This window comes from Pinus tabuliformis, chromosome 7 (assembly GCF_031772625.1).
Source record: "Pinus tabuliformis cultivar Carrire ecotype Pingquan chromosome 7, CPIR1, whole genome shotgun sequence".
Lineage (NCBI taxonomy): Eukaryota > Viridiplantae > Streptophyta > Pinopsida > Pinales > Pinaceae > Pinus > Pinus tabuliformis.
The window spans coordinates 1,573,401,395-1,573,406,745 of NC_142293.1; positions in this window are offsets into that span (position 1 = coordinate 1,573,401,395).

Sequence of the window (5,351 nt, forward strand, 5' to 3'; positions counted from 1 at the left end):
AAAACTCAGGAGGTTGGCCCCGAAGTCTACGGGACTTCCTCGGTAATTCAGCCACGATTAAAAATTTTAACTACTTCACACACAAACAAAGAAAAATCTCAATGAAAACCACCTAAAGCCTCTAAAGAACCAAACAATTTTGAATCACACGCCTAAAGAATCTAGGAGATCAAACCACACACAAATAGTAACTTTCCGTACCGAAAACACTAGTTGGTGATGAAATCCAACGTCGCAAAGTTCAATACAGAAATGGCGATTGGAACAGTTACCCCGGCAACCTGCTTAATGAATATATTGGAACAAGTTTCTCCACTAAACCGTCTCAAGTGAAGAAAACCCCTCAGAAAATCCAAGTGAATCTAGCCGACGTCCGCTCCAAGTACAGTGCGATCTTCCCTCCACCGTCACCTTAGGAAAGAATCCTATAGAATATGGTCACTATGGTTACCAACGGAAAAAAATATACCTAGGGGAACAGTCTACGATCCGATACACACGCAAGGGCAGAGTAACAAGCTCAATCCCCTTGAAGGCTCCTTGACATAATCCAAGGTTTACCAACAAGTGACCCTAGGCTCCTCAACAATGGTTAATCCGAGGTTTACCGTTTTTAATACGTGAATATCTTCTATCGTTCCCAGTGAGGAAGGATTGATTCCCACACTGGTTCAGATATGATCTCGTGCTTCTCCTTTAAGAGGAGCTTTCCCAGAACATAGATGTAACAATTGGATTTTATCTCCTACCGCAAGATACAACTATTTGTTTGTTTTACTATCTTGCAGAGTTAATTACTCCCTACTCCAAGATACTAGCCTAAGCTATGTTGGTGATATAGAGCCCTAGAAATAAAAAGATTACTAGATAGATTTTACTTTAAGCGTTATTTTTATTAGTTTTTTCTTAAGTCAAAAGGTGCGGAGATGAAACTTATGGTATGAAGACTCGACTCCAAATCACTAAAAAATGCACTTAAGATGATAAGCAATCTTTTCCCTTCAATGAATTTCTAGCTAGGAAAGAGTTGAGAATGCAAATGCTTGTAAAAACAAATCTTTCTTTAACAAACAAATCAAAAGAAGAGCTTTTTGTCTTTTCCAATACACTCAAAAACGAGACAACTAGTTATGCTCACGAAAATTTCCCTTTTCTTTCAAACACTCAAATACTACAAAAACAAACTTTTTCAAAAGAGATTTTTTTTATTTTTATAAAATACTCAAAACTATGGAAAAATCTAATCTTGAGATCTATAATTCTAAGAACTATTTGAAGTAAAAGCTTACAAGATTTCTTTTCAAGGATGTTTTACTTAGCTATAAGCAAACTAAGGACTAATTTGTCCAGAATCACAAATCAGTCAAAAAACAACCAATTTTTGTTTTATTTTCTAAAAATGAAATCCAAAAACTTTTAAATCAAGTCCTTTTGAAGTTTCGCAAAGAGAAACACAAGATGGATTCCTCAACAAAGGAAAATTTTGGAAACGGTTAGACTCATAAGAAGGCCAGTAAAAACCAAGGTGATCTGAGGCTTCTAAGGCTTCTAAGCTCTGAGCTACTACAAGACCAAAATGAAAATCAAGCCCAATAACCAAAACTTCTAGGAATTTCACCTAAAACCCTAATGCCAATGGAAATAACCTAAGAAAAGTTCCTGACAAGTCACGTGCAGATCTGGGAAGAGGCTAAAAACACCTAAACAAATCCTAAGCTGACTGAAAGAGAAAATCTTAAGTTTTTCAAAATTTTGACAGGGTCCACAGGCCCGCAGTTCACACAGGTGCGGTACCACTCTATGTGTAAAGCAAAAGTGCAGATAGGTCCACACTGTGTTGCAAGCAGAGTGCGGTCCTCTCCCAAAAGTATGAAAAACAAAAAATAATTCAAGATATACTAAACCTACCCAATCCCACACACATCAAGCCAAAAACAGAAACAAAAACACAGTTTCTCAAGTCAAAGTGAAAGCAAGGAAAAAATCAAGTCCCCAGTGGAGTCGCCATTTTGTCAACCGGATGAGTCGTTCTTGCGTACAAGACCAACCTCCCTAGTATCTAATGATATCTAGCAACAAGCAAACCAAACAAATTCTATCTTTCTCTAAATATGCAATTTATAAATAAAGGCAAACAAGTGGTTTAGGCCTACCTTGGGTCCAATGCAAGTTTGTAGAAGCCTTGCTCCGTTGATCCAAATGAGCTCCCTTGTAGAGAATCTGCAAACACAAACAAGCACATAAATTAAATAGCACCCGAAAAACCAATAAAATAAAGCATACTTATCATGATGATCAAGGAATTCATGAAACAAATCACATAAGACAATTTGTTGAGAAAAATGAATCTGTTTGTATTAATTTAAATCAAAGAAGAACTTTACAACCTGTGTCTTGATGCTGTACAAGCTCCTCCCAGGGTCCATCAAGAAGTCTCCTCTACTTTGACAAGTTTCACTCTCTTCCCAATGAAGCCAAAAGGTATGTGATCTCTCCTCTCAAGCTTAACTAGGAAGTCTCAATTCCAACAACATTTACCCTAAAAAATGCTCAGCTTCCAACCTCCCTAGCAACCAGCCCAATGTCTTAATTTATAGTGCAATGGAGGGAAGTTACTAGGTCCTCCTTCAAAGGGATAAAGCCCTCCTTCAAAGGGATAAGCTCCTCTCATCAAGGGATTAGCTCCTTCACTTTTGGGATGCATGAACCACCTAGGAGCGAACCATCCACGTCAAGATTCCTTCTAGAATCATCCAGAATTAACCACAAGTTAGGTTTTAAGAATAAACTTGCGCCTTTTTAACTTTCACAGGGGTCTGCACCCACTCCTTTAGAGACAGAGCGGGCAGGTCTGCAGGTAACATGAACAGGGGGTGCGGGACCGCAGGCAACAGTGAGAGAAAGTGCGGAACCAGAACTTTATTGATTTTTAAGGTCTTTCTCTCATTTTCAAAGCTTGACATAAAGAGCTGAGGTTTGAGACTTGCTTAGGAGGACAGTATGAATGATGATAGACCCATACTGATTGCAAATAGTCATGGTGACAATATTTTGTGTAACAAGGACCACACTACAGAGTGGTTGGACTTGTCATTGAATAATCCAGTTTGGTCGTCTTGCCACCTGTCATTTGCATTTTACTCGTGTCATAAGAGTGCATATCAAGTAGATACCAAATGTAATAGAACAATGTACATTGTACCTTTCCTCATTGGTCGTCTCGACCTTCCCCAACGGAATAGTAGATCTTGGTTATCATATGGTTCTTTCCAATCTGTAGTTTAGTTCTCATCCATGCATTTATATAACCACAAAATAGATATAGATACATGATCTTAAACATCATGTTTATTAAGCCTAGTGTCCATGTGTCAATTTTGTTGTTCATACTAGAAATAAATCTTACATCAGATAAATCATAATTTCACTAAGTCATTGATTAGATAAATCATATCTATATAAGCCTATACGATGCAACAATAACTCTGACAAGTCATGCACTGGATAAATTGTAACCAAGTAAGTCATACATTTGGTCATACATCCAACATTTCCATCATTAATACCAAATCCATCAATTGATTTTCACGTGTCCAACCAAATGTATATAATGTTCATAAATAACAACATGGAACTGCCAAATAGAACCTTAATGTAGGTGACTATCTACGTTAAAATGGGCATCATAAATGCTCATGTGACATCTTTGTGGAACCCCTCAATAACAATTAGAGTTGAAACAGATTCAACTGTCCGTCATGGAAAAATAGCATTTGAATCCAGATATGCTATAAGGTGGTACCAAAACCAAAATAATGGCAAGAAACGGATTAGTGCACTATCAATTCCACTAGAAGGTGCTAGTATAAGTTTTATGCATATAATTTCTTTAAAACCTTAGTGAATATAAAAGTCCCACTCTTCCAATTTGATGGTTTTTCATCTTCCAACCAATTAGTTAATCTTGAGAATAAAATACTCAAAACTTCATAACTATTTCCAGCATGATTTTCATATTTTTAATTTTTTGTAAATTGAGATAAATGTCCCCAAAATGTCAAAGGTTCAAATTTGTTATATTTTTGTTCATTGTTTACTAGTACTAAAACAATTTCATGATATATAATGCAGCTCACAATATGACCAGACAAATGAGAAATAATTAGACAAATGGAATGATATGATTTAAATGACTCGGCATAAAATAAATAAATAAATAAATAAATTTAATGAAAACACATATTTTTTTAGATACCAAAGCATTAGTGACAAAATATGTGGAGTCTGCTTATATATATACCATGTAAGGGTGAATATATAAAAATGGCATTGATTGCAATACATATCAGCAACAAAATGCATAATCAATGAGGCTCCAAATGACCTCTAGTGTCCAAAAGCCATTACACAAGTTACTGGCTTGGTATATGGTACATAGTACAAATTATTGATCAACACGATCCAAATAGGATTCCATTATTTTTATAGTGTCATAAACACCATTATGCCAATTAAGTTGTGCCTCAAGCTCAATAGTTTACAAATCACAAAGTAGATAACTAATTTCCCAAAAGAAGAATCCAATTCGTTTTTCTTTTTTCTTTTTTTTCGGGGGGGCTGATTGAGAATGATTATATTATATATGAAAATTTATAATGATTTTATAATGAGGATGGATGGCATGGTGTCACTTCTAGTTTCATTTAGTATACCATATTCCATGACCACGGAAATGGGAAAATAAGTGTTAAGAATCGAATAGCTGTGATGGAAAAATAGCATGAAATCAAAATGAAATCAAAACACACTCCTGAACATAAGAAACAAGCAACAAATTGAGTTATGGATTCTGGTTGCCCACATTTTGTCAACCAAAAAGGTTGTAATGTTTTTTTTTTTTGGGGGGGTAAGAATAAAGATGAAACACATCTTTGCTTTATTGTGGAAAAGCTGTGAAAAATTGCAAGCCCAATGCCCACACAGTGTTATGAACCCAAACAGTTACAACAAACAAATCAGCTATAAATGTGTTGTGGTAAGAAACAGCTAAACCGGAAATTATGAAAAAAACCGAATTTAAAAATAAAAAATAAAAAATTTAAAAGCATAAATCTGACATTCTAGAACCCATCTCTTTCACCTATTGAATGGATTCTTCAACAAAATTGCTCTAAACCTTGTTATTAGCATGTTTAAAAGATTCTTGTCCCTCTAAAATTTAGGCATGATAACCATAGGATAAGATAAGAACAATTCTAGCAATAGTCCTGGAAGAGATAATGTAAAATATCATTTTGGAGAAGATAAGAATGCTGATTTTGAAAAAGATAAGAACCCTAATATAGACAAGC